Here is a 19447-nt window from a genome sequence, read left to right as displayed (position 1 = left end):
CGACTGGCACGAATATGTCCGAGTGTAGCCTTTAGGAGATTGACTGGCCCCTCCCACGTGCGCCTCACCCATAATGCCAAACGCGCGTGGCGGGCTCGAGCCCAAAGTGTCCGGTCCAAACAACCGTACATGCGTCACCAATGTGTGTGTGTGTGTGTGTGTGTGTGAGAGAGAGAAGGTTTTAGAAAATGTCCACAATTCCATAATTATTTTACACAATACCATTTGTCCAAAATTGTCACATTATTATTTTTCCCCATTTCAAAATATTATTGCATATCTCATAGATTGAAATAGGCAACCATGATATTTATTTTGCAATTCAATGCATTGTAAAAGGAGGATTTGGGTCTCAATTAAGATGTATATTGGAAATGTGAGAAGTCTATAGCTACGGTTGTGCTGTAACCCAATTTGTAATTACCTTTCCTAAACAATTGCCGGAGCTCATTCTGCACAATACTTTAAGTATTCATTAAATTAGAACGCTTGGATGACCGCATCATGTGTTGGAATCATGTTACAAAGCGTTTCGGATCTTTTAATTACGCACAGTCTGAGGAAGGGACGCTCATCCATCGCGGTATGTGTAAGTGATTTTGGCAGCTTGATGTGGTAAGAGCAGGTGTATGCGTTGTTCACCCGTCCATTAATTTGCTTCTTCCTCTTATTAGCCCCATATACCCTACTCCCCCGTCTCTGTGCCCAGGAACAGTTGGACGAGTCAAGCAGCACATAAGTTATCTGATTTCAACCGGTTGGTGTGCCAGAACGCTCTCGTAATATCATACTTTTTTATATATAAAAGTTGTAAAACGAAAATAAAGTAGATTTGATATACAACTCAAGACGTAATCATATCTGACGGAAAATAATAGGGCCTATCAGTTTGAGAAAATAAAAAAAAGTTGAGTTTTATTTCAAATCTACTTTGTTTTCTGTTTACAACTTTTATTTTTACACACACACACACACACACATATATATATATATATATATTTATGTGCTGCTTGACTCATCCAACTGTTCCTGGGCACAGAGACGGGGGAGTAGGGTATATGGGGCAAATAAGTGGAACAAGCAAATTAATGTTTAAATTGGGGATGCTTTGCGATGGTATTTTAAACGTTTAATGAAACGTTTTAAAAAGTCATTCAAACACTTAAACCTGTTTGCACACATAATTCCTGCCTGCCCCTAGCATAATTTAGTCTGAGATCCGTTTATTTTTGCAATTTCACAACATCCAAGTCATAACAAACGTGCATCATGTGATGTACCCGTGCTTGGCGAACCGCGACGCAGTAGGGGCTCTATTGTGGTCGGATGCCATTGACAGACCAGGCTTGCGGGTCGCACGTGCCCCGCATTGATCCCATTGTGCTGCATGAGGATCACATCTGTGCTTGTGAGTCGGCTCCCGGGCTTTCTTGCCTCTCTCTCTCATCGAAAAAAAATAACTTTTACGTCTCAGTTTCCTCTCTAACTTATGTTCTCCATGCCACAGGTAAAAAAAAGTGAACTATGCATTTGTCACTTTTCATAGACAGACAACTTATGCTTACCATGTCTCATGCAGACAGTCCACACTGTAGTCCTACAGATTTAAAACAATGCTTGATCTTTTAGATGTTGATAAGATTACATATTGCAGCATGATTGAGTAAAATGAGAATTTTAAAATCCCATGACACTAAGTTGCCGGGCTAGGCTATAGGACTCTCTAGATCATTGGATGGACAGATGGTCAGATATGGAGGGGGGGGGGGGAGGTACCTCACTTGATATCTCATGCTGAAACAGCACTGAGATAATGGAATAACTTCCATACCCACATGGCCTTTTCATTCCTCATCAGCGCATTGCCATGGGGGCGAATGGATAGAGTGGGGATGGAACGGTTTGGTTTCTGAGTGGTTGCACGTGCTTGGGTGCACCGCATCGTCCTATCGAGAGCGTGGGACTATAAGGTTCTATCTGCAAAAAGATGATTCCGAGATAAATGGCTTTAAAGTTTAAAACCCTCATTGGTTTGAATGTCAGCAATTTTTCATCTTGTAATATTTTGAACTTAACATGAATTGGGTTATTTAGAGTACCATATACAGTGCCTTGCGAAAGTATTCGGCCCCCTTGAACTTTGCGACCTTTTGCCACATTTCAGGCTTCAAACATAAAGATATAAAACTGTATTTTTTTGTGAAGAATCAACAACAAGTGGGACACAATCATGAAGTGGAACAACATTTATTGGATATTTCAAACTTTTTTAACAAATCAAAAACTGAAAAATTGGGCGTGCAAAATTATTCAGCCCCTTTACTTTCAGTGCAGCAAACTCTCTCCAGAAGTTCAGTGAGGATCTCTGAATGATCCAATGTTGACCTAAATGACTAGTGATGATAAATACAATCCACCTGTGTGTAATCAAGTCTCCGTATAAATGCACCTGCACTGTGATAGTCTCAGAGGTCCGTTAAAAGCGCAGAGAGCATCATGAAGAACAAGGAACACACCAGGCAGGTCCGAGATACTGTTGTGAAGAAGTTTAAAGACGGATTTGGATACAAAAAGATTTCCCAAGCTTTAAACATCCCAAGGAGCACTGTGCAAGCGATAATATTGAAATGGAAGGAGTATCAGACCATTGCAAATCTACCAAGACCTGGCCGTCCCTCTAAACTTTCAGCTCATACAAGGAGAAGACTGATCAGAGATGCAGCCAAGAGGCCCATGATCACTCTGGATGAACTGCAGAGATCTACAGCTGAGGTGGGAGACTCTGTCCATAGGACAACAATCAGTCGTATATTGCACAAATCTGGCCTTTATGGAAGAGTGGCAAGAAGAAAGCCATTTCTTAAAGATATCCATAAAAAGTGTTATTTAAAGTTTGCCACAAGCCACCTGGGAGACACACCAAACATGTGGAAGAAGGTGCTCTGGTCAGATGAAAGCAAAATTGAACTTTTTGGCAACAATGCAAAACGTTATGTTTGGCGTAAAAGCAACACAGCACATCACCCTGAACACACCATCCCCACTGTCAAACATGGTGGTGGCAGCATCATGGTTTGGGCCTACTTTTCTTCAGCAGGGACAGGGAAGATGGTTAAAATTGATGGGAAGATGGATGGAGCCAAATACAGGACCATTCTGGAAGAAAACCTGATGGAGTCTGCAAAAGACCTGAGACTGGGACGGAGATTTGTCTTCCAACAAGACAATGATCCAAAACATAAAGCAAAATCTACAATGGAATGGTTCAAAAATAAACATATCCAGGTGTAAGAATGGCCAAGTCAAAAAAGTCCAGACCTGAATCCAATCGAGAATCTGTGGAAAGAACTGAAAACTGCTGTTCACAAATGCTCTCCATCCAACCTCACTGAGCTCGAGCTGTTTTGCAAGGAGGAATGGGAAAAAATGTCAGTCTCTCGATGTGCAAAACTGATAGAGACATACCCCAAGCGACTTACAGCTGTAATCGCAGCAAAAGGTGGCGCTACAAAGTATTAACTTAAGGGGGCTGAATAATTTTGCACACCCAATTTTTCAGTTTTTGATTTGTTAAAAAAGTTTGAAATATCCAATAAATGTCGTTCCACTTCATGATTGTGTCCCACTTGTTGTTGATTCTTCACAAAAAAATACAGTTTTATATCTTTATGTTTGAAGCCTGAAATGTGGCAAAAGGTCGCAAAGTTCAAGGGGCCTGAATACTTTCGCAAGGCACTGTAGGTAGAGAGCATTGAACAGAACAAGGCTATGTCAATAACTACATGTTGACAGAATTGCAGACAGAACCCTATAGTCCCAAGCTGTCCCCATGTGGAAACCAGAAGTTACATGTGTGTGTGTCAACCTATGTGTAACCAGACTCAGTGTCTGTCATGTGCACCTCTCTGCTCCCTCTAAATATCACAGCCCACATGTAACCCCTGTTCAGGTTACCCCTGTCTCCCAGGTAACCACGTTCCCCCAGGTAACCCCTGTCTCCCAGGTAACCACATTCCCCCAGGTAACCCCTGTCTCCCAGGTAACCACATTCCCCCAGGTAACCACTGTCTCCCAGGTAACCACATTCCCCCAGGTAACCCCTGTCTCCCAGGTAACCACGTTCCCCCAGGTAACCCCTGTCTCCCAGGTAGGGGGGAGGGGGGGGGGGGGGGCATTCTGTCCCTCCTGCCGGCTCCAATGCTGTGATTAAAATATCCAGTTGGACAAATATGAGAAGAAAACAAATATTAGGTGAATCTGCCAATAACAAAATGGCACACTCAGGTGGGCAAGGAAAGGAACTTTGATGGTTTGAGTTTATATTAGGTTTGTAATGCTGCTTTTGTTGTTATGATTGTCGTCATCGGGCCCCCCATCCTCACAACAACAAAAAACTACCACAAGTGAGTTGTCTTTCCTCTTCCCCCTTGGGATGGATTTAGGGGGGGGGGGGGGGGGGGGCAGTTCCACGCCACTCTGACAGATGGGTCCTTGTTCCCGTCTCTCTCCCTCCCTCTCCATCGCTCGCTAAAACACAAACACACACTGGCACACAGACTGAATACAATAGAAATGAAAGCCATGCACATATGCTCGCTCTGCCAGACTGAAAGCTGAGCCCCGTGTAGTAATCAGAAAAGGATAGAGGGAGCGTGGATGTGTGTTAATGAGAGTTTGTGTGATTATTTTGAACTGAAATGTTAGCCTTATTTGCATGTTTTGAATACATTTTCTTTGAAGACAACCATTACATTTTCCTTGAAAAAGTTTGTCAGACCGTTTTGTTGTTGGTCTGTCCGTCTCTGTACAGGAACTGGGTGTTATGAAAACCAGGGCTCAGCTTTCTCTATTAGCTATTGACTGAGGCTGAATATAGCAGCATACAGGCTATCCCAGGGGAAAGACTAAGTCCCACGGAATCTGCCTTACACAGGGGAAGACACACTGTACTACCATGGACCTTTGACCTCTGCACGCTCGTTATCATTGCAATCTCAGTGTCCCCTTGGTGCCGTCTAAAACGGTCAAAATGAGAAGGGAGCTACTGCCTCCTGCTCTCCGTGTTTAAATCAAACCTTCATGATCAAACCCTTCCCTAACCCGGACCACGCTGAGACAATTGTGATCCACCCTATGGGACTCCTGGTCACAGCCGGTTGTGACAAGGCCTGGTATCGAACCTGGGTCTGTAGTGATGCAGTGCTTTAGACCGCTGCGCCATTCAGGAGGCCTGTGTAGAATGATTTTGAATGACTACCTCATCTCAGTACCCCAGACATACAGATAATTGTAAAGGTCCCTCAGTCGAGCAGTGGATTTTAAACACAGATTCAACCACAAAGACCAGGGAGGTTTTCTAATGCCTCTCAAAGAAGGGCATCTATTGGTAGCTTTTGTTAGATGGGTAAAAACCCCCAAAGAAAAACAGACGTTGAATATCCCTCAGGGCATGATGAAGTTACTAATTACACTTTGGATGGTGTATTAAAACACCCAGTCACTGCAAAGATGCAGGCATCCTTCTTAACTCACTTACCAGAGAGGGAGGAAACCACTCAGGGATTTCACCATGAGGCCAATGGTGACTTTAAAACAGGTACAGAGTTTAAAGGCAGTGATAGGAAAAAAACTGAGGATGGACCAACAACATTGTAGTTACTCCACAATACTAAACTAATTGGCAGAGTGAAAAGAAGGAAGCCTGTACAGAATAAAAATATTCCAAAACATGCATCCTGTTTACATCAAGGGACTAAAGTAATAATGCAAAAAAATGTGGCAATGCAATTAACACTTTGTATTCAGGACAAAAAGTTATGTTTGGGGCAAATCCAATACAACACATTACTGTGAATACCAGTCTCCATATCTTAAAGCATAGTGGTGGCTGCATCATGTTATGGTTATGCTTGTCATCGTTAAGGACTGGGGAGTTTTCCCGGCAAAAAAAAAAAAACGGAATGGAGCTTAGCAAAGGCAAAATCCTAGAGGAAACCTGGTTCAGTCTGCTTTCCACTAGACACTGGGAGATGAATTCACCTTTCGGAAAGACAATTACCTAAAAACAAATCTACACTGGAGTTCCAGGAAAGTTATAGAAACGTATCCAGAAGCGTATCCAGAAAGACTCACAGCTGTAATCGCTGTCAAAGGCGTTTCTAACATGTATTGACTCAGGGGGTTGAATACTTATCTAATCAAGATATATTAGCGTTTTATTTTTCATTTGTATTTTATTTCACCTTTATTTAACCAGGTAGGCTAGTTGAGAACAAGCTCATTTACAACTGCGACATGGTCAAGATAAAGCAAAGCAGTGCGACACAAACACCACAGAGTTACACATGGAATAAACAAACAGAGTCAATAATACAATAGAAAAAGTCTATATACAGTGTGTGCAAATGAGGTAGGATAAGGGAGGTAAGGCAATAAATAGGCCATAGTGGCAAAATAATTACAATATAGCAATTAAACACTGGAGTGATAGATGTGCAGAAGATGAGTGTGCAGGTAGAGATACTGGGGTGCAAAGGAGCAAAATAAATAACAGTACGTGGATGAGGTAGTTGGATGGGCTATTTACCAATGTGCTATGTACAGGTGCAGTGATCTGTGGGCTGCTCTGACAGCTAGTGCTTAAAGTTAGTGAGGGAGATATGAGTCTCCAGCTTCAGTGATTTTTGCAGTTCGTTCCAGTCATTGGCAGCAGAGAACTGGAATGAAAGGTGGCCAAAGGAGGAATTGGCTGTGGGGGTGACCAGTGAAATATACCTGCTGGAGCGCATGCTACGGGTGGGTGCTGCTATGGTGACCAGTGAGCTAAGATAAGGTGGGGCTTTACCTAGCAAAGACTTGTAGATGACCTGGAGCCAATGGGTTTGGTGACGAAAATGAAGCAAGGACAAGCCAACGAGAGCATACAGGTCGAAGTGGTGGGTAGTATATGGGGCTTTGGTGACAAAACGGATGGCACTGTGATCGACTGCATCCAATTCGCTGAGTAGAGTGTTGGAGGCTATTTTGTAAATGACATCGCCAAAGTCAAGGATCGGAGGAATAGTCAGTTTTACGATGGTACGTTTGGCAGAATGAGTGAAGGATGCTTTGTTGCGAAATAGGAAGCAGATTCTAGATTTAATTTTGGATTGGAGATGCTTAATGTGAGTCTGGAAGGAGAGTTTACAGTCTAACCAGACACCTAGGTATTTGTAGTTGTCCACATATTCTAAGTCAGAACCGTCCAGAGTAGTGACGCTGGACGGGCGGGCAGGTGTGGGCAGCGACCGGTTGAAGAGCATGCATTTAGTTTTACTTGCATTTAAGAGCAGTTGGAGGCCACGGAAGGAGAGCTGTATGTTATTGAAGCTCATCTGGAGGTTAGTTAACACAGTGTCCAAAGAAGGGCCAGAAGTATACAGAATGGTGTCGTCTGCGTAGAGGTGAATCAGAGAATCACCAGCAGCAAGAGCTACCATCACTGATGTATACAGAGAAAAGAGTCGGTCCGAGGATTGAACCCTGTCCCACCCCCATAGAGTCTGCCAGAGGTCCGGACAACAGGCCCTCATGAACATTTTACAAATGTTAGAATTCCTTCCTTTAGCACTCTCTTATCCAGAGTGACTTACCATTGCAATTAGGGTTAAGTGCCTTGATCTAGGACAGATCAACAGATTTTTAACTTAGTTGGCTCAGGGATTCCAACCAGTGACGTTTTGGTTACTGGCCCAGCTCCCTTAACCGCTAGGCTACCTGCAGCCTGTCATTGAACTAGTATTTTGTGTAGATCGTTCACCCAAAAAATACAATTCAATCTTTAAAGACTGTCGCGCGGGACTAGGTGAGTGAGGAAGGAATCAGGCGCAGAGAGTTCCACAGGGAAAAGGTGCACTTTAATGCGGCACAAAACAACAAGCCACAACACAGGGCGCGGACAATAATATGGACCACCCAAAACACAGGGTGCCAGGTCCAGAACACGAACACCTCTAACGAACACCCACACGTAACACAAAATCAATCCCGCACAAAACAAGGGCGGGTACACGTACTTTAAATAAGGAAGTCCATCAAGCACATACAACTGGACACAGGTGAAAGTAATAAGACAAAACCAACAGACAATGAAAAAGGGATCGGTGGCGGCTAGTAGGCCGATGACGACGACTGCCGAGCACCGTTCGAAAAGGCAGGGGAGCCAACTTCGGCGGAAGTTGTGACAGTACCCCCCCCCTGACGCGCGGCTCCCACAGCGTGCCGCCTGGAGGGCGAGGTGCCGGGCGGAGGCCATGGAAGTCTCTCAGGAGAGAATGATCCAAAATGTCACCCACCGGTACCCAGCACCTCTCCTCCGTACCGTACCCCTCCCAGTCCCAGTCCACAAGGTACTGTAGGCCCCTCACCCAGCGTCTCGAGTCCAGAATGCCACGTACTGTGTACGCCGGGGACCCCTCGATGTCCAGAGGGGGCGGAGGGACCTCAGGCATCTCACCTTCCTGAAGGGGACCAGCCACCACCGGCCTGAGAAGAGACACATGAAACGAGGGGTTAATACGATAATACCTAGGAAGTTGTAACCTGTAACACACCTGGTTTATTCTCCTCAGGACTTTAAATGGCCCCACACACTGCGGCCCCAGCTTCCGGAAGGGCAGGCGGAGGGGCAGGTTTTGGGTCGAGAGCCAGACCCGGTCCCCCGGTGCGAACACAGGGGGACACTGCGGTGCTGGTCAGCGCTCCTCTTCTGCCGTTCCCCTGCCAGTCTAAGCGACTCCCGGACGGCTTTCCCGCTTTCCTTGGAGCGCTATACCCATTCCTCTACCGCAGGAGCCTCGGTCTGACTCTGATGCCATGGGGACAGGACCAGCTGGTAACCCAACACACACTCAAAAGGGGACATGTTCGTTGAAGAGTGGCGGAGGGAGTTCTGAGCGAGCTCAGCCCAAGGAACATACCTCGCCCACTCACCAGGCCGGTCCCGGCAATATGACCGCAGAAACCTGCCCACATCCTGGTTTACGCACTCCACCTGCCCATTACTCTCGGGGTGAAAACCCGAGGTCAAGCTGTCCGAGACCCCCAGTCTCTCCATAAACACCCTCCAAACTCTGGACGTGAATTGGGGGCCCCGATCAGAAACTATGTCTTCCTCCCGTGCTGGAAGACATGGGTAAACAAGGCCTCCGCAGTCTGCAGGGCCGTAGGGAGACCGGGCAACGGGATGAGACGGCAGGACCGATCCACAATGACCAGGATCGTAGTACTTCCCTGGGACGGGGGAAGGGCGGTAAAAAAGTCCACCGATAAGTGTGACCACGGCCGTTGTGGAACGGGGAGGGGCTGTAACTTCCCTCTAGGCAAGTGTCGAGGAGCCTTGCTCTAAACGCACACCGAGTAGGAGGAGACATAAAATCTCACGTCCTTAGCCAACGTGGGCCACCAGTATCTCCCTCTAAAGCTCCGCCCTTGTGCCTTCTTTTCGAGGAAGCTCGGTCCGGCGGACCTTTGGTGGCACGCCAGAGCGCTGGGACAGCGCGGCCCCGACCCCCGCCTCGGATGCGTCCACCTCCACTATGAACACTAAAGAGGGATCCGGATGCGCCAACACGGGCGCATTGCTGAACAGTTCTTTTAGACGACAAAGCTCTGCCCGCTTCTGCTGACCAACGCAAGCGCACCGGTCCTCCCTTCAGCAGTGAGGTAATGGGAGCAGCCACCTGACCAAAACCCCGGATAAACCTCCGGTAGTAATTGGCAAACCCTAAAAACCGATGCACCTCTTTCACCGTGGTCGGAGTCGGCCAATTACGCACGGCTGTAACGCGGTCACACTCCATCACCAGAGGTGGAAATACGATAACCCAGGAAGGAAACGGCCTGTTTGAAGAACACACATTTGTCGGCCTTGCAATACAGGTCATGGTCCAGCAGTCGCCCAAGAACCTTACTACGCACCAGAGACACGTGCGCCACGCGTGTGGCAGACTAGATCAAATCAAATCTAATTTATTTATATAGCCCTTCGTACCTCAGCTGATATCTCAAAGAGCTGTACAGAAACCCAGCCTAAAACCCCAAACAGCAAGCAATGGAGGTGTAGAAGCACGGTGGCTAGGAAAAACTCCCTAGAAAGGCCAAAACCTAGGAAGAAACCTAGAGAGGAACCAGGCAATGTGGGGTGGCCAGTCCTCTTCTGGCTGTGCCGGGTGGAGATTATAACAGAACATGGCCAAGATGTTCAAATGTTCATAAATTACCAGCATGGTCAAATAATAATAATCACAGGCAGAACAGTTGAAACTGGAGCAGCAGCACAGCCAGGTGGACTGGGGACAGCAAGGAGTCATCATGTCAGGTAGTCCTGAGGCATGGTCCTAGGGCTCAGGTCCTCCGAGAGAGAGAAAGAAAGAGAGAAAGAGAGAATTAGAGAGAGCATACTTAAATTCACACAGGACACCGGATAGGACAGGAGAAGTACTCCAGATATAACAAACTGACCCTAGCCCCCCGACACATAAACTACTGCAGCATAAATACTGGAGGCTGAGACAGGAGGGGTCAGGATACACTGTGGCCCCATCTGATAACACCCCCGGACAGGGCCAAACAGGAAGGATATAACCCCACCCACTTTGCCAAAGCACAGCCCCCACACCACTAGAGGGATATCTTCAACCACCAACTTACCATCCTGAGACCAGGCCGAGTATAGCCCACAAAGATCTCCGCCATGGCACAACCCAACGGGGGGGGGTGCCAACCCAGACAGGAAGATCACATCAGTGACTCAACCCACTCAAGTGACGCACCCCTCCTAGGGACGGTATGAAAGAGCCCTAGTAAGCCAGTGACTCAGCCCCTGTAATAGGGTTAGAGGCAGAGAATCCCAGTGGAAAGAGGGGAACCGGCCAGGCAGAGACAGCAAGGGCGGTTCATTGCTCCAGAGCCTTTCCGTTCACCTTCACACTCCTGGGCCATACTACACTCAATCATATGACCCATTGAAGAGATGAGTCTTCAGTAAAGACTTAACGGTTGAGACCGAGTTTGCGTCTCTCACATGGGTAGGCAGACCATTCCATAAAAATGGAGCTCTATAGGAGAAAGCCCTGCCTCCAGCTGTTTGCTTAGAAATTCTAGGGACAATTAGGAGGCCTGCGTCTTGTGACCGTAGCGTACGTGTAGGTATGTACGGCAGGACCAAATCAGAGAGATAGGTAGGAGCAAGCCCATGTAATGCTTTGTAGATTAGCAGTAAAACCTTGAAATCAGCCCTTGCCTTGACAGGAAGCCAGTGTAGGGAGGCTAGCACTGGAGTAATATGATCACATTTTTTGGTTCTAGTCAGGATTCTAGCAGACGTATTTAGCACTAACTGAAGTTTATTTAGTGCTTTACCCGGATAGCCGGAAAGTAGAGCCATTGCAGTAGTCTAACCTAGAAGTGACAAAAGCATGGATAGATTTTTCTGCATAATTTTTGGACAGAAAGTTTCAGATTTTTGCAATGTTACGTAGATGGAAAAAAGCTGTCCTTGAAACAGTCTTCATATGTTCTTCAAAAGAGAGATCAGGGTCCAGAGTAATGCAGAGGTCCTTCACAGTTTTATTTGAGACGACTGTACAACCATTAAGATTGATTGTCAGATTCAACAGAAGATCTCTTTGTTTCTTGGGACCTCTCCATCATCAGATCCATCGCCGATCCAATACGGTGGAGAATACTGGTATGATGGAGGACCCTTTCCTCCATCGATGGGAGAGGAGGTGCGGCAGCTCCTGCTGATTCCATGAGTGGTGTGGGATTCTGTCACGCGGGACTAGGTGGGTGAGGAAGGAATCAGGCGCAGAGAGTTCCACAGGGAAAAGGTGCACTTTAATGCGGCACAAAACAACAAGCCACAACACAGGCCGCGGACAATAATATGCACCACCCAAAACACAGGGTGCCAGGTCCAGAACACGAACACCTCTAACGAACGCACACACGTAACACAAAATCAATCCCGCACAAAAACAAGGGCGGGTACACGTACTTTAAATAAGGAAGCCCATTAAGCACATACAACAGGACACAGGTGAAACTAATAAGACAAAACAAACAGACAACGAAAAAGGGATCGGTGGCGGCTAGTAGGCCGGTGACGACGACCGGCCTACTAACCGCCCGAACAGGCAGGGGAGCCATCTTCAGCGGAAGTCATGACAAAGACAATTAAATACCCCACTTTGGAACAAAATGTGGAAAAAGTCCAGGTGCGTGAATACTTTCTGAAGGCACTGCATATGGAGATATACCGCATATTTGGAGGCGTAAAATTGTACATTTCCACACTACACCAACTGCAGCTCCTCCAAATACGTACTGCAACACTTTGGCAGAAGAGACTTGTGTCATAGACATCACATTAACATGCATGCAGGCCTACTGTACTGTAAAAAGAGATGTCTCAAACAAAGAGTTAGATTGATTTCGGAACAGCAGTCAAACTGTTAGACCACATGTTTGCAAGGAGTTATTGGGAAAGTGCAGTCAAGATATTTTTCCATACACATTTCCTAATAGAAAGTCAACTGGATAAGATATTTTGGGCAAGTGGGGCACAGACTGAGCTTTTATACACTGAACAAGAATATAAACGCAACATGTAAAGTGTGTGTCCCATGTTTCATGAGCTGAAATAAAAGATCCCCAGAAATGTTCCATACCCACAAAAATCTTAATTACATCATTTTGTGCAAACATTTGTTTACATCCCTGTGAGCATTTTTCCTTTGCCAAGATAATCCATCCACCTGACAGCTGTGGCATATCAAGAAGCTGATTAAACAGCATGATCATTACACAGGTGCACCTTGTACCAAGGACAATAAAAGGCCACTAAACTGTACAGTTGTCATATAAACTGTACAGTTGTCATATAACACAATGCCACGGATATCTCAAGTTTTGAGGGAGCATGCAATTGGCATGATGACTGCAGGAATGTCCACCGGAGCCTACAACATATTTTTAGAGAATTTAGCAGTACGTCCAACCGGCCTCCCAAACGCAGACCACGAGTATGGCGTCATGTGGGCGAGCAGTTTGCTGATGTCAATGTTGTGAACAGAGTGCCCCATGGTGGCGATGGGCATATGGTATGGGCAGGTCTAAGCTATGGACAATGAACACAATTGCATTTTATAAATGGTGTTATAGTGTGGATACTATATAAATAATTACATTGAATATGTATTGTACTTACCTGCAGTATAGTATGATTGCTATTAATGTGTGCATAGTTATTATTGGCAATGACCATGACTTTTCCCTTTGATGAGGTCATCACCCAGAGTCGGATCTGTACAACGCTACTATCACATGTTGATTGGGCTGTATCGTTTTGCTGTATTGGTACTGTTTCTAGATGGCTGTATACCTTTTATTTCTTAGGTTGAAAATAAAGTAATATAGACATGTTTGTGGGCATTCTTTGTCAAGTTACTACAAATGGCAATTTGAATGCACAGAGATACCGTGACGAGATCCTGAGGCCCGTTGTCATCTACCACCATTACCTCATGTTTCAGCATGATGCCATGTCGCAAGGATCTGTAGACAATTCCTGAAAGCTGAAAATGTCACTGATTGAGCATGTTTGGGATGCTCAATACCAACGGGTACGACAGCGTGTTCCAGTAACTTGGCACAGCCATTGAAGAGTTGGAAAGCATTCCACAGGCCCAATCAACAGCCTGATCAACTCTATGTGAAGGAGATGTGTCATGCTGCATGAGGCAAAATGTGATCACACCAGATACTGACTGTTTTTCTGATCCACTACCTACTTTTTAAAAAAACATTTTTTAAAGGTATCTGTGACCAACATATGCATATCTGTATTCCCAGTCATGTGACATCTGTAGATTAGGCCCTAATAAATGTATTTCAATTGTCTGAATTACTTACAGTTCATATAACTTAGTAGAATATTTGAAATTGTTGCGTTTATATTTTTGTTCAGTATATTTACATACATTTTGCAATTCCCCTGAGGCAGCTCATGGATTTAAATCACAGTAAAGTGGCCAAAAGTGTACAGAAGGGAGATTCTGCCTCGAGGCTTCTACATCTACCAGTAGAGGTAGAGCACTTTTAAACAAAGGTGGCAAGAGTATTTTAGTATTCAGTTCTCTAAAGACACCACAACCTCCATCCCATCTCCCTTCTGCACCTCAGCACTGTTTCTGGGAGTCCTGGGAGAGGGAGGTGGGTGAGCGGTGGGAGGAGGTTCCATCTGCCATACTAGCAGTCCTGGGAGGTGGGTGAGCGGTGGGAGGAGGTTCCATCTGCCATACTAGCAGTCCTGGGAGGTGGGTGAGCGGTGGGAGGAGGTTCCATCTGCCATACTAGCAGTCCTGGGAGGTGGGTGAGCGGTGGGAGGAGGTTCCATCTGCCATACTAGCAGACCTGGGGGAGAAGGGCATATCCCAAGGCGTTTTGGGAGAAAGGGAACGGGGAGGGAGAGAGAGAAGGGCCTGAATAGATCACACCCATCCACTAATCAAGGGCTGTAATCTGTGTCGCTCAAACTAAAAGTGGTCTTTGGTGGAAAAAGTGCTCAATTGTCATACTTGAGTAAAAGTAAAGATGACTCAATTGAAAATGACTAACGTAAAAGTAAAGGTCACCCAGTAAAATCTTGAGTAAAAGTCTTAAAGTATTTGGTTTTAATTATACTTAAGTATCAAAAGTAAATGTAATAGCTAAAATATAATTAAGTATTAAAAGGAGAAGTATAAAGCATTTCAAATTCCTTATTTTAAGCAAACCAGAAAGCAAAATGTTCTTGTTTAAAAAAAATATTTATTGATAGCCAGGGCCACATTCCAACAGTCTGTCAGATCAGAGGCAGTAGGGATGACCAGGGATGTTCTCTTGATAAGTGTGTGATTTAAACAATTTTCCTGTCCTGCTATGCATATTAAACATAATGAGTACTTTTGGGTGTCCAGTAAAATGTATGGAGTAAAAAGTCATAAAAAATATAAGTAGTCAAGTAAAGTACAGATACCCCCAAAAAACAACTTAAGTAGTACTTCAAAGTATTTTAACTTAGGTACAGTGCCTTGAGAAAGTATTCACCCGACTTGGCATTTTTCCTATTTTGTTGCATTACAACCTGTAATTTAAATTGATTTTATTTGGATTTCAAGTAATGGACATACAGAAAATAGTCCAAATTGGTGAAGTAAAAAAACAAAAACGGATAAGTGGTGAGTGAATATGTATTCACCCCCTTTGCTATGAAGCCCCTAAATAAGATCTGGTGCTGCCAATTACCTTCAGAAGTCACATAATTCATTAAATAAAGTCCACCTGTGTGCAATCTAAGTGTCACATGATCTCATATATATATATATATATATATATATACTATTACACACACACCTGTTCTGAAAGGCTCCAGAGTCTGCAACAACACTAAGCAAGGGACGCCACCAAGCAAGTTGCACCATGAAGGCCAATGAGCTCTCCAAACAGGTCGGGGTCATAGTTGTGAAGAGGTACAGATCAGGGTTTGGTTATAAATAACTATCATAAACTTTGAACATTCCACGGAGAACCATTAAATCCATTATTAAAAAATGGAAAGAATATGGCACCACAACAAACCTGCCAAGAGAGGGCCGCACACCAAAACTCACAGACCAGGCAAGGAGGGCATTAATCAGAGAGGCAACAAAGAGACCAAAGATAACCCTGAAGGAGCTGCAAAGCTCCACAGTGGAGATTGGAGAATCTGTCCATAGGACCACTTTAAGCCGTTCACCCCACAGAGCTGGGCTTTACGGAAGAGTGGCCAGAAAAAAGCCATTGCTTTAAGAAAAAAAATAAGCAAACACATTTGGTGTTCGCCAAAAGGCATGTGGGAGACTCCCCAAACATTTGGAAGAAGGTACTCTGGTCAGATGAGACTAAAATTGAGCTTTTTTGGCCATCAAGGGAAACGCTATGTCTGGCGCAAATCCAACACCCCGAGAACACCATCCCCACAGTGAAGCATGGTGATGGCAGCATCATGCTGTGGGGATGTTGTTCATCAGCAGGGACTGGGAAACTGGTCAGAATTGAAGGAATGATGGATGGCGCTAAATACAGGGAAATTCTTGAGGGAAACCTGTTTCAGTCTTCCAGAGATTTGAGACTGGGACGGAGGTTTACCTTCCAGCAGGACAATGACCCTAAGCATACTGGTAAAGCAACACACGGGTGGTTTAAGGGGAAACGGTTAAATGTCTTGGAATGGTCTAGTCAAAACCCAGACCTCAATCCAATTGAGAATCTTTGGTGTGACTTCAAGATTGCTGTACACCAGTGGAACCCATCCAACTTGAAAGAGATGGAGCAGTTTTGTCTTGAGGAATGGGCAAAAACCCCAGTGGCTAAATGTGCCAAGCTTATAGCGACAGTTTCACAATTCCTGACATTTAATCATAGTAAAAAAATCCCTGTCTTAGATCAGTTAGGATCACCACTGTATTTTCTTGCTCCCAATGATGAACCAGACTTGTGGAGGTCTACAACTTTTTTCTGAGGTATTGGCTGATTTCTTTAGATTTTCCCATGATGTCAAGCAAAGACGCACTGAGTTTGAAGGTAGGCCTTGAAATACATCCACAGGTACACCTCCAATTGACTCAAATGTCAATTAGGCTATCAAAAGCTTCTAAAGCCATGACATAGTTAACTGTAATTTTCCAAGCTGTTTAAAAGGCACTGTCAACTTAGTGCATGTAAACTTCTGACCCACTGGAATTGTGATAGTGAATTATAAGTGAAATAATCTGTCTGTAAAAAAAGTTGTTGGAAAAATGACTTGTGTCATGTAACCAACTTGCCAAAACTGTAGTTTGTTAACAAGAAGTTTGTGGAGTAGTTGAAAAACGAGTTTTAATGACTCCAACCAAAGTGTATGTAGACTTCCGCCTTCAACTGTATGTTCTCCAAAATGTCACATTTCGAAGTTGCTCAAAACATCAAATTTCAAAATTTGTTGCTCTTGCTGCTCTGTATCGTTCTAGTTACCCAAACATCAAGTTAAAGGTTAAGTGTAGGCACTTAACCCTTACCTGAAACATTTGGCATAGAGTTATAATTTTTTTTTTTTTTTTTTTTTTAAGTGTCCAAACACAACTTTATGATCCAGTCAAAGGATTTACACCCCTCCACAACACCTACTTGATGGGAATCACACTCACGGTTGGTCCTGATAGCTGGTTTTGAAGGCATTCCCTGTAGTCTTCAGGACGTGAATAGACATCCAATTTCGAATGACCTGGCTAAGTTTTGATGTTGGGGAGCCTGACTAAAGTCTAGAGGGAAGCTTAGTTAGTCGGTAAAGATTTTGGCCTATGAATGAGGTGGTTAACCACTGGGCAAAAACTTGAAGCAACATTGTTTCCAAGTAAAAAATAAATATTATGACATTGAATCAACATGGAACACAAATTGGATTTGCAAAAATTCAAAATGGGTCTTCCCCCCCACCCAACTAACCTAATTCCAATGACATAAAATTAGTTGAATACATGTTAGTTGACAACTCAAATCAAAACTAGACATTGAACCGACTTCTGTGCCCAGTGGGTAATGGAGGACTGATCCTCCTGATAAGGAACTTCAGCATAGTGGGCTAAACACCTCTATCGTTTGGGCCTGTGCTTCCAGAGCCCCTCATCTCATTGTTCAGTTCGCCCCATCACCTTCGCATACACAGTCAATATTAAAACTTGGCTAATGTGCTCTAGAGGCAGCTGCGTGGAGAAGTCTGGGGCGGCATCCCAAATGGTACCCTATTCTACATGTAGGGCACTACTTTTGAACAGGGCTCTGGTAAAAACTAGCGCACTATATAGGGATTAGGGTGCCATTTGGGACACAACACTGATGCTTAACATGATTCGCCCGACAGAGGGTATAATAACCTTACAAATAAATCGGGTGGTTGGGAGATTCAGTGCGACCTGGGAGGGCAGAAAGGGATTTTGTAAGACAGTTTGGGAGAATTGGTATAATTTCATTATTTATAGGAGACCCCTAAAAGGAACCATTGAAATAGTCCAATTTAGAATGATTTATTCTCACATGTAGGCCTCAAAAAAGTTTGTTTTTACAATTCCATCAACCTCCCCCGTGCGACAGGTTTTACGTTTTGCCAAAAAATGAAATTAATAAATATAAGTTTTACTCATTACATTGCTCAGTGGTTTATTATTGTTGTGTATGGGGGAACAACAACGCGAGGAACTTCCTCAGTGCCAAATAATCCCTTTAAACGCTTTCAGACGAGTGACTGTCTTGCCAGACTCGGCTTTATCTGCGCTATCATCTCATCGTCCCGCAGATGGCCCTGTGCAAGGCTCACACATAAAACGGAACACAGATATTGATTTCAAATTTAAGTAAAATACGTTTTGAATGCAGAATTACAACTTTGTTGACGGTATAACACGCCTACAGTTAAGCACGCCCCTATGTGGTTGTTTTTCTTAATTTTGCTCGTGCATATTAAATCTGCTAAAAGCGCCAGAAGTGCTGTTAGTCTCGCAGCAGGGTCGTATGTCGTCATTGTTCTTGCACTCGAAGCACATAAACGGTTATTTCAAGGCCTATTGAGCACGCGATGGATTGTTCCTAAAATCCATTGAGAGGTGGAGGGCATCGATTATTCGGAGAGGGTGCGGTGCAACAGTAGTACATTGCTGGATGAATCGGCAGTTGTGTGGTGCTAAAGTACTGTAGTAATGCAGCAGAGAATTAATTAGAAACAAATATACCTGTATTATTAGGGAATGTGGCTGCAGCATTTTTAACTTTAGGGTATGCTTCATTTTATTATGCTAGTAGTTTTACAGGTTATCACATTGTGAAACACAAAATGCAAGAAGCTGCAGATAATACTAGGTCATTGCTGACGAAGTCCTACATCCTAACAGAACAAGACTTCGTGTTTCGAAATGTAGGCTAATACAGAGACAAGTTCCACTATATTGTGAGATCACATGAGAGAAAAAGAAAAATCCCACAACTGGATAAAGTGATATTAAGCAGCTGATCGGAGCTCAGTGGCTGTGTGTTGCATTAGACATGAATCCACTACAGAAAGGCAGTGGGACAGCATCTAAACCCTCTTCCCCTTACACATACTACAGTCACACCTACAGCATCTCCTGCTGCCGTGACAACCAACTGCCAATTCAGCTACAACCGTTTCCTCTCCAGGAACACCTAAGCTCCCTGTGCACACTTCGTGTCCTGCGTCTCACCACACCCCTATGCAAGTGACATGGACACCCCTCACCCTGCTGAACGCACCCCTATAAGTGACAGATGTTACTAGAGCAACAGTTGGTGTAGAGGGAGGGGCTTGGGGCCATCTGTCCAGGGTCAAGGTTTGAAA

This window comes from Oncorhynchus clarkii, chromosome 9, assembly GCF_045791955.1.
Source record: "Oncorhynchus clarkii lewisi isolate Uvic-CL-2024 chromosome 9, UVic_Ocla_1.0, whole genome shotgun sequence".
NCBI classification, from domain to species: Eukaryota; Metazoa; Chordata; class Actinopteri; order Salmoniformes; family Salmonidae; genus Oncorhynchus; species Oncorhynchus clarkii.
This window is presented reverse-complemented; position numbering follows the sequence as displayed.